Here is a 10,817-nt window from a genome sequence, read left to right as displayed (position 1 = left end):
CTGGCTCGACCCCTTCTTGCTGCCCCGTGTGACCCAGGATCCCTTTGGGCGAGGGCCTTGTTCTCTCCCTGAGTGGAGCCTCTGCAGGTGCTTCGCGAAGGCTGGCACCCACCTCTACCTGTGTGCCACGGCCTGGGATGGACCCTGCAGCTGTGGCCCTCCTGGCACTGTCCCTACCCTGTGCCCTGGTGGGTGTGCAGTAGGGACAGGCACCCTGGGGTCCTTGGAGGCTCAGCCTCCTTAGCCCTCACCCCTGAGACCCCACTGTGGCCCCTGTGTCCACTCAGGGCTCATCTCAAGCCTGACCAGAGGTGGGGAGGGGGCAGAGGGGGCCACATAGGAGCCTGTACCAGCCTCTTCCTCACCATGGGGTGGGGGCACTTCCTTCCCACGGGGTCTCAGGCTTGCGGGCTCTGCCCAGCTGCCCAGGCCCCAGAGGGCACTTCTGACCCTTCTCGTTGGGGTCTGCCCTGGGGGGCTCCAGGCCACTCGTTCCACCCTGTCCCTCTCCTGGAGCCTCCAAGCACCTCAGTTCTGACTGTGGGGAAAACAGAACCCTGGGAAGAAGCCTCTCGGCTGTGGGCGGGGGAGGGCAGCCGGGAGCCCCAGCTGCCCCACAGGGCCATTGGGTGAAGGCAGAGCCTGGGAGGAAAGTCAGACCTGCGCATGGGCCCCGTCCTGTTGGTGCCGGCGTCCCTGAGTGAGCAGCCACCTGCAGCCCCCTGGAAAGAGAGGCAGCTTGGAAAAGCAGCTTCAAGTCTTGGAGTCTCGCCCAGCTGCTAGCAGCCCCTGGGTCATGGTGCGAAGGGGAAGGGTGGGGGCTTGAGGAGGAGAGAGAGAGGAGTGTGCCCAGGGCCCCTGAGGGCCAATCTGGAGGCGTGTGGGGTGAGGCGGTGCTGGCTGTGCCCCTGTCTGAGATGGGCAGAGGGAAGGCACCTGGGGCTGAGCCGGGGTCTCCAGGCCAGTCCCTCACTGCTCTGGGGTTTGATTTCCTCACCTGCACAAAGGGCAGGTCCTGCGCTCTCCAGAGGCCACACGGGGCCTCCCTGGGGCACTGAGTCTGACTTATTTCTGGAAACTGAGGCACAGGAGGGCGTTGATAACCGGCCTCCCGCTGTCCTCTTTCCCAGGGGTGCAGCTCGTCCGTCCCCAGGGTTTCAGATTTTCCCAGCATGTTGCAACAACTGCCTGGCACTCAGCTTGCCCGGTGCCGCCTGGCCCTGCAGCCTTTTCCAGGCCTCACAAGGGCGGCACAGATGGGGAAACTCCATCTGCAGGGGCGTCACCCCTGAGAGATGTGTCTGCCCCACACCAGGCTCCCTCGACAGTCACGTGGGTCCCGGGAGGGCACGTGTGACTCTTCCCAGGGTTGCAGCATTGGGGTGTGCCAGCCTGGCCCCGTGGGTGCGAAGTGCTGTGGACCCCTCGGTCCTCCCGACCTCGTTTCCCTTTGACATAGAAGGCTGCATGGCATGAATTCCAGTGACAACAGGCCGGGCGGGCCAGGCTCCCTGCGCCCCTGGTACCGCTGCCCAGGGCCGGTCTCTGCAGTCACCCTCCTTCCTTCCTGGTGGCTCCTCCCTCCCTCCTTTGTTCTTCTTTCTTTTCCTGCCTAAATGTTTATCCAGTCCCTCCTGTGTTAAGTATCCGTGCTGTGCAACAAATTACCTTGAGCTTGGTGATTTCACCACCACTGCAGGTCAGCGCCCAGCCGTAGTTGAGGGTTTGAGAGGTATGGCTGGGCCCGCCCAGGGTTCCCAGGCTGAAGCAGGTGCTGGGGCTGCCAGGCACTGGAGGCTGGGCCTCTCCCACACTCCCTGGCTGTTGGGAGAGTGCATTCTTTTTTCTTCCATGTCTTCTAGAGGATGCCCTCTTGACTGTAGGCCTCCCGTTTCTCTCATGGGCTCTTCCTGGGGTTCCCTCAGATCCTGGAGGTACCCACAGCCCTCTTCCCTGAGGCTTCCCCACCCCCACACTTTGCTGCTTCAGTGCCAGCAGGAGAAATTCTCTCTCATCAGCTTCCTCGGAGAAGGGCTCACCTGGTCAGGTCAGGCCCCACGCTCGGGTGGGCACAGTAGGGCGCACTCCGTGATGCACCCAGAACCCGCCCCCACAGCCCCCAAGTCCTGCACCCCTCTCAGAGCTTGAACCAGGGGCAGCGCAGTGGGCAGCCCCTTGCCTCTCCTGTCCCTGGAAAACTCTGCTCTGGGTGGTTTGGCAGAGAGTGAGAGGATTTGAAAACGTTGGTATGTGGCAGGAGCTGGCACATTCCAAAAGTGGCTCCAGATTCCCTGGACGCCCAGACCATCCACCCTGGTGCCACAGTACCTGATCCCCATGGCCAGGGCATTGGCGAGCAAGGCAGGGGCAGGGGAGGGGCGTTCCGGGTCCTCCCTCCTTGCCTTGACCTACATCCCAGGTGACCCAGCGAGGCCCAGACCCCTGCCCCCTGCCCTGCCTTACAGTCAGGCTTCCATGTTCGTCCTCATCCTCAGCTGAAGCTATGTCTCACATGGTCCCCCCTGAGCCCCCGTGACGCCCTCAGGCCCCAAGTGTGGGGCCTGGCCAGAGGCAGGTGGGTAACAAGGAATGAGTATAGGGCTTATGGTGCCGTGGCCTGTCTGCTGCCTGGTCTGTCCTAGGACCAGTGGCCCTGTCCCTAGGGTGTGGGACACAGGTCCCATTCCCTGGGGAAGTGAAGGGCGCAGGCAGCAGGCAGTCCCGTCCCCTCCCCTAGGGTGTGCCTGGGCAGCTCCTGGGCTGGCCGACTTGGAGCTAGCCTGAGTGCAGGTTTTGAGTCTGAGCACCAGGTCTTCACACTGCCCCCGGAAGCCCTTGGGCGCCTCCTGCTTTGTGCCACCTGCCCTGGGGTCTGTCCCTCCCTTGGACAGACAACAGTGTCCTTTTTTTTTTTTTTTTTTGAGACAGAGTCTCACTCTGTCGCCTAGGCTGGAGTGTAGTGGCGCGATCTCGGCTCACTGCAACCTCTGCCTCCTGGGTTCAAGCGATTCTCCTGCCTCAGCCTCCTGAGTAGCTGGGATTACAGGCACGCACCACCATGCCCAGCTAATTTTTGTATTTTTAGTAGAGACAGGGTTTCACCATGTTGGCCAGGCTGGTTTCGAACTCCTGACCTCATGATCCTCCCGCCTTGGCCTCCCAAAGTGCTGGGATTACAGGTGTGAGCCACTGCGCCTGGCCCATTATGTCTTGCTCTTGCCCAAAGGCTCTGAGCCGTTCGGGTCCCCTGGACACGGAGAAGCCACAGCCCGCCACCTGGCCTTTCTCTCCGCTGCCCACAGAGGCCGAGGTCTGCACACCCATGGCTGTCCCAGGCTGCCCGCCAGGAGCTGTGTTTTCACTGGCCAGGCTGTTTCTCAGCCCTGCGGTTCCCAAGGAAACGGCTTCCAGGCCAGCCCAGAGGAAGTTCACTTTTCTCCCAACTGAAACGAGGCTTAATTGAATCCAGCCTCCGCTCCCCGCACCTCCACATCCTGAGTTTCTGCTCCGGCTCTCTCAGCCTGGGTCAGGTTGGGTGGATGATGACACCGTGTTCTGGCTTTGGGGTTTAGGTCGGAGTTGCTGGGGCCTGTGTGGGGTGATCACGGCGCTCTGTGGAGAGGGAGGGAGCCGCAGGTGAGCCCTGGAGCACAAACTGCCTGGAGTTGGGCTGGCTGGGGCAGGAGGGCTGTCTTTCAGGCACCCTTCCAACCTGTCAGTCAGCCGTGGGCTGCCCTTCCATTGAGATGCAGGGCAAACCTTGATGAGGTTTGTTCAAGGTGAATGTGTGTGAGGTGTGAGCCACCGTACCTGGCCCATAATGTCCTACTCTTGCCTCTCGCCTCAGGCAAGGGTCCCCAACAGCCGGGCTCAGCCTGTTTTGGAGGAAGGAAGGAAGCAGGAAGACTACACGAAGCCCCCAGTGAGTACAGTGGAGAAAACAGAGCAAGGTGAAGGATCGGCCGTGAGGAGGGCGAGCGTGTGGTCAGGGGAGGGCTCCTTTGGGCAAAGATGAGAGGCAAAGCCAGGAACCAAGTGGATATTTGGGGCAGAGTGGAGTCGGCGACAGGAGTAGCCAGTGCCAAGGTCGTGCGGGGGTGCACCCATGTGTAGACCGATGAGGGGGCTGTGGCTGCAGGGGAAAGGTGGGCAGGGCAGGGGGGCAGCGGCAGAGAGAACAAGTGGCTCCATTCTTCAGACCCCTGTGTGAGTTTGCTCTGATGGCTGTGACAAAGGACCTCAGGCTGGGGCTTCAGCAACCCACACAGATTCTCCCGCAGTCCCGGAGGCTGGGGCCTGAGGCCAGGGTGCGGTGGGGCTGGTTCCTGAGGCCTCTCCCCTGGGCGGCCACCCAGCGCCTCCTCCCTGTGTCCTCGCAGGGCTGTCCTCCCATGTGTCTGTGTCCTTATTGCTGCTTAAAAAAACACAGGCAGGTTGGGTGGGGTCCACGCAAATAGCCTTATTTTAACTTATAAAATTTGTTTTTATGTTCTGGCTTCTCAATAAATTTTTTTTTAATTAAGGTATTTGTGACACAAAGATCATATATTTAAGATACAATTTGCGATTTATGACCTATTTTTAACCTAATTGCCTCCTTTTTTTTTTTTTTTTTTTTTTTTGAGACGGAGTCTCGCTCTGTTGCCCAGGCTGGAGTGCAGTGGTGCGATCTCGGCTCGCTGCAAGCTCCACCCGCCGAGTTCATGCCATTCTCCTGCCTCAGCCTCCCAAGCAGCTGGGACTACAGGTGCCCACCACCATGCCCGGCTTTTTGTATTTTTTAGTAGAGACGGGGTTTCACTGTGTTAGCCAGGATGGTCTCGATCCCCATGACCTCGTGATTCGCCCGCCTCAGCCTCCCAAAGTGCTGGGATTACAGGCGTGAGCCACTGCGCCCAGCCGCCTGGCCTCTCTTTTTGAAAAGAAGTGACCAACACATTTTATGAGATAATGTAGCCTCAACACCAAACAAACGAGGACATTACCGGAAAGGATAATTACTGGTCAATCTTTATTATTAGAAAAATATTTTTAGGCCGGGCGCGGTGGCTCAAGCCTCTAATCCCAGCACTTTGGGAGGCCGAGGCGGGCGGATCACGAGGCCAGGAGATCGAGACCATCCTGGCTAACACGGTGAAACCCCGTCTCTACTAAAAAATACAAAAAAACTAGCCGGGCGAGGTGGCGGGCGCCTGTAGTCCCAGCTACTCGGGAGGCTGAAGCAGGAGAATGGCGTGAACCCAGGGGGTCGGAGCTTGCAGTGAGCGGAGATCGCGCCACTGCACTCCAGCCTGGGCGACAGAGCAAGACTCCGTCTCAAAAAAAAAAAAAAGAAAAATATTTTTAAAAACAGCAAAGAAAATAACAGCAAAATTCATCAAGCAATGGATTTTGTCCCGGGAACTCAGGTTTAGTAAACATTACAAAAGGTACCCAGATAATGCACCTTTTACCACTCTCACCAGTTAAAGGAGAAAAGACGTGTGCCTGTCTCAGCTGGTTCATAGCTGATACTCAGTAAAATTCAACAAAGCAATGACCTCAACAGGAGAAAAATTTTCTTCCAAAAATCTACAGAAAACGCTTGATGGCAAAAAAACATAATATTTTTTTTTTTTAAGAGATGGGGTCTTGCGCCAGGCACGGTGGCTCACGCCTGTAATCGCAGCACTTTGGGAGGCCGATGTAGGTGGAATATGAGGTCAGGTGATTGAGACCATCCTGGCTAACACGGTGAAACCCCATCTCCACTAACCATACAAAAAATTAGCCGGGCGTGGTAGCGGGCGCCTGTAGTCCCAGCTACTCGGGAGGCTGAGGCAGGAGAATGGAGTGAACCCGGGAGGCGGAGCTTGCAGTGAGCCGAGATCGCACCACTGCACTCCAGCCTGGGCGACAGAGCAAGACTCCGTCTCACAAAAAAAAAAAAAAAAAAAAAAAAGAGAGATGGGGTCTTGCTGTGTTGCCAAGTGATCCTCCTGCCTCAGCTTCCGAGTAGCTGGGATCACAGGCGTGAGCCCCCGTGCCCAGCTCAGAGGGGCTTCTTGTAAGTTAGGAGGAAGCCCAGGCCTTCCCTCCAGATGTGGTTGAGCTGGAGCTCACTGGAGCTGGGGGAGAGAAAAAGGAAAGAAAGGAGAAGGGCACCCCAGAGAAGGCACCTCTGTCCCACCCGCAGCGGACGTGTGAGCCACCACGCCTGGCCCCTCAATTTTTAAGAACACCACTAGTTTGTAAAACAGACTTTGTTTTCTATTCTTGCTTTAATAATGCATGTGTCTGCTGTTCTCTGAACAGTGACTGTCTGCCGGGCTCCTCGCTGGGTGCTGGGGATGCCCCTGGAGCTTCCCTGCCCCCAGCAATAGGAGAAGGGAGGGGAGGGGCTGCGGGGCTGCTAGAGGAGGTAGTGGTGCCAGAAGTAGGAGAGTGGCCACACGTGGAAGGAAGGGAGCCGTGTTGTCTGGGGACTGTAGGAGGGTAGGGGGCTGACGCATGGGTGCAACCTGGGTAGACATGACTGGGACAGAGGGAGGATGCAGTGGCTGCGTAACTGACACCGGGGCCAGGGCAGCCTGGGCGCTGAGAGCAGAGGAGCCCACCATGCCCTGGCCGGGCTTGGACATTGCCAGTGGGGAACAGAGGTGGTCCCACCCGGGCCAGCAGTGACGCAGGAGTGTCCCAGTTTTCCTGGCACAGGCTCCTGGTGACCAGCAGGGACCCTGTCCCCACCTGGCACTGAGTTACCACAGCCCCAAGCTCTGGTTGTTGGATAAACCCTTGTCCATGGTGAGCTGTCTTCAGCGGCGAGCTCTGGGGCGAGAGAAGGCTGCAGTCAGGGACATGGGAACATGTCATTTCGGAGAGGCAGCTCGGAGGCTGAGAAATGGGCTTCTAGAACCTCACACTAACGTGCCTAAAGGGGGAGCAGGCATGGATCCCAAAGGTGCGTGTGTCCAGGCCTCCCTTGGCGGTCCCAGGCCTGCTGGCCTCGGTGTCCAGGTTGGCAGGGGCTGGCAGGTTGTGGTTCCCGCCGACACGGTGATGCTGCCCGCTCCAAGGCAAAGGGTGTCCTGGCGGGGGCCTGAGAGCATCTTCCGGAGGAGTTCCTGCCCGGCACCACCTCCTCTCGGCTGGTCTCTCTGTTTTTAGGCTGCTTTGAACAGAATAAGCTCTTTTGTTACAAGAACAGGAGCCTGGAAAGCAGGTACGGACCAATGACTCATCCTAACCGCAGGAGTTTACACAGTAAGGACCCAAGCAGAAGCCCAGGACCCCGGCCAGACCCACCGCCCCGCGGGACCCCGGCCCTCAGACCCACCGCCCCGCGGGACCCCAGCCAGACCCACCACCCCGCGGGACCCTGGCCCTCAGACCCACCGCCCCGCGGGACCCCGGCCCTCAGACCCACCGCCCCGCGGGACCCCAGCCAGACCCACTGCCCCCGCAGGACCCCGGCCTCAGGCCCAGGTGGCTTTGGCTGCTCATCTTCAAGGCCCCAAAGCTCCAATTTCTGCTCCTTTTTATTTTTTTTTTATTTTCGAGACAGGATCTCACTCTGTGGCCCAGGTGTGATTATAGCTCACTGCAGCCTGGACCTCCCGGGCTTAGGTGATCCTCCCTCCTCAGCCTACCGAGCAGCTGGGACCGCAGGCACAGCCACAGTATACTGGCCTCTGCTTTCTTCCATACACGACGTAAGCAGCCGGGAGTGACACCTGCCCAAGTCCTCGTAGGTCTCCTCAGGTCCTGTCGGGTCATCAGGGCCGAGATAGGCTGAGGGTCGGGTGTTTACAGGCTGATTTCAGGCTGGGCCTGCTGACCACAGGGCCTGGGAGTAAACCCCATGTCCCTGAGACCTCTTCCCTGGTCTCCATCCTATCCCCAGTAACTTGGCCTCTGCTTCATCTTGGATAAACTGTGACCCCACAGAGGTCAGAAAGCAAAACCCTGCCCCTGGGAGGTTCTCATCCCATTTCAACTCCTTTTCTAATTCGGTGATGAGTCAGCAAACCTGAGCCTGGAGTGGCCGTGCAGACAGGTCCCCGGCCAAAGGCCCTGGGTCTTCCAGCAGCTCTTGTTGTCACCGGGACCCAGCCTGCTCCCAAGGTTCCCGAGAGTGGTGGGGCTGTCCCCCACACCCAGGTCCCATCAGCGAGGCTGGGAGTCCTCTCCCCTCGCTGGCGGACGGGGAAGCCAGGCTCGCCTTCCCTCTGGGTCCTCGATTCTCGCTGGATCAACAGTGTCACAAGTCAGACTCCTTAAAACTGCTTTCCAAGGGAACCCAAAATATCTGTTTCTAGAAGTGTTGGCAGTCAAGAGCTGGAGATGACTCACAGCCCAGCCAGCATCTCCTCTTCCGCACCCACGCTGCTGGGTCTATTTCTAGACAGCTTGGTTGTGTGCGGAGTTCAGGGAACCTGGATCTTCCAGCATCTTGTCTTCACTGGAATGTTCCATCAGTGGTTCTGTCCGGAGTATCTGGCGCGCTGTTTGCAGCCACTCCCCTGAAGCTCAAAGGCAATGATGAGCTCTCCCAGTGATCAAAGACAAAGTCACTTATGTTCCACATCATTGCCCCTTGCATTGATAGATGTTTAATTGCATCGTGGAGGTTTTCTGAGGCAGGCAGTTGGAGTATGGAAGTGGTCATCGTGGAAGCCACAGTCGCGTTTGTGCTGTTTTCAGGAGGCCTTCATCCCGAGCCCTGCACCCCACCCTGGCCACAGTGCCTAGCATCGCCTCCATCCCTGGGACAGGAAGCCAAGGGCCAGAGTAGCCCCTGCCTGTGAGCAGTGAGGGACTGGGCAGTGCTTTCATTCAATCCATCCCCGTTTTCTTATCAACAAAGTGAGGATGAGAATTGCCTCAGAATCACAATGCTTACCTTTCAGGGTTGTTTTGAGGAATAAGAGATGACACACGAGCGGGTTGCACCCAGCAGGCACTCCATGTGTGCAGGGATCAGTGTGCACACAGCAGGCACTCCATGTGTGCAGGGATCAGTGTGCACACAGCAGGCACTCCATGTGTGCAGGGATCAGTGTGCACACAGCAGGCACTCCATGTGTGCAGGTCCCTCCTCCTTCTGGACGTTTATTGAGCGCCTCCCTGACAGTGCCCTGCATTCGCTGCAGGCATCGTGCCCACTGAGGAGAGGCCCCTGGATCGAGTCCGGGAGGGCGCGGCTCCACCTCTCCCAGCTACGGACCAGGAAGAGCCTCTCAAGCTGCTCTTCAGGGCCATGTGGAGCTGAGGTTGGTGCCACTGTCTGATGGCCCGATGGCTGCAGACCACCGGCTATGTCTAAATCCATGAAAGTCCTAAATGAGCTAACAAACTGTTCGTGAGATCTTTTCTGTCCTCCTACTGGACACCCGTATTTCCACGAAGACCTGGAAGGCCCGCTAGAACTCGGAAACGGGCCGCCCCGAGTTGGGTTTTGGAAGGTGGTATCGGGAGCTCTTGCCTCAACCCCAGCCTGCAGCCTCCTCTTCCCAGCCGGGACCCTCCCGGCACCACTACAGCCCTCAGCAAATAGCTGTCCTTGGCCGCCTCTTGGGCCTGGGGTGGTGCCCTTGGAGGAGGAACCCAGGAGAGGCTCATGCAGACCCCAGAGGCCGGCTGGGGGTCTTTGGGCAGAGAAATCTCCATCCGGGGCCCTGGAATGTGGTCTAGAAGGTGAGGGTGGGGCACTCTGGGCAGATGTTCCCTGGGCCCTGCGACGGCCCTGCCCTCCGGGTTGGAGGAGGCTGGGTGCCTCCCACAGCCTGCGTCTCCCCACTGGCCCCACCATGGGGAGATCAGCTCAGCAAAGGCACACCCAGCGCTGAGACTCCCGGTCCCCAGAGCTTCACCTGGTGGTTAGGGCAGAACTTCATCCATCAGGAACTGGGGGTTCAGCCTTTTCCATCCCTCTCCCATCCTGCCCTGGGAGAGGCTGTCCCCAGGCTCAGGGGTTCCTTTGGCCTCTTGGCAGGGTTCTCAGGGGCACCAGCAGTGAGCTGCCCGCGGTGCTCAGTGGTGCCCAGCGGGAAGGTGGCCCCTGCCCCCCACTGGCTCACCTGGCCACAGTGAGACGTCCCCATGCAGGATCCCACACCAGCTTGGCTTGCTGAGAACCCGGCCAAGGCAGGTGTCAAATATGGTAACCCGAGAAGACGGGAATTTCAGTAGCCCCGGACACAGGGGCAGCATGATCCAGCGCCCAGCGCCAGGTCTGCTCTGATGGCACGGCCAGGATGGCGGGTCCCACACATTCCGATTCGTGTGGAAGGGCTACACTACTTAGAAGAAGAGGGTTTTATCACAGTAGCTAGCGCTGAGGGGACTGCAGTGTGGCCACCATCCCTTATCTTGTTTGCTCACTGCGTGCGCCTGCACAGACCCCCCCTGCCCCGCTGTGGACACACCGAGGAAGGGGCGTGGGGAGGCTGGAGGAGACAGGAGCCCTCCCACCACGCCCCTCCCCTGGCACAGGGCTGCATTTGCCCTCAGCCCCCAACTTACGGCTGCACAGAGCGGCAGAACTGGGGGTGCTGAGGTCCAGGGTTGGGAGGGGCTTAAAGCCTGAGAGGAGAAGAGAAGGAGAAGCAGCAAATTAGCACAAGGTGGCCCAGGATGGGGACCAGGAAGTGACCGTGTGAGGTGGCCGTGTCCACCCATTGCGAGGGTCAGACCTGTGGGCTGGATCCTGAACTGCCCTCTGGAGAAGGCGGCCCTCCAGGCCTAGGCATCCCTGAGCTTCCCTGGGGGAGGAGAAGCAGCTGGGAAGCCTGTCCCACGCGAGGGACATCACGGGGCCCTTGAGCCTAGAGAGATGC

At 59.0% G+C, this 10,817-nt stretch overlaps 1 long non-coding RNA gene and 1 pseudogene across 5 annotated transcripts; both read right to left on the bottom strand.

Moving 5' to 3' along the window:
- Window positions 1-398: 398 nt before the first annotated feature.
- On the bottom strand, window positions 399-1,474 carry LOC102137828 (uncharacterized protein FLJ46757-like; annotated as a pseudogene).
- Window positions 1,475-6,227: 4,753 nt separating this feature from the next.
- Window positions 6,228-8,263, bottom strand: LOC135969992 (uncharacterized). Of its 5 annotated transcripts, none has more exons than XR_012431945.1 (4): window positions 8,009-8,263; window positions 7,629-7,809; window positions 6,911-7,147; window positions 6,228-6,807 (listed from the first exon to the last, which is right to left on the bottom strand). It is a non-coding gene; the product is annotated as an uncharacterized lncRNA (long non-coding RNA). The 5 variants fall into 5 exon arrangements; XR_012431946.1 differs by having other exon boundaries at window positions 6,911-7,150; window positions 7,629-7,770; XR_012431948.1 differs by having other exon boundaries at window positions 6,911-7,150; window positions 7,629-7,743.
- Between the last annotated feature and the right edge of the window lie 2,554 nt (window positions 8,264-10,817).

The sequence above is a fragment of the Macaca fascicularis genome, chromosome 3 (assembly GCF_037993035.2).
Source record: "Macaca fascicularis isolate 582-1 chromosome 3, T2T-MFA8v1.1".
Classification (NCBI taxonomy): domain Eukaryota; kingdom Metazoa; phylum Chordata; class Mammalia; order Primates; family Cercopithecidae; genus Macaca; species Macaca fascicularis.
Note: the sequence above shows the minus strand (reverse complement) of the source record. Positions and strands in the feature narration are given on the sequence as shown.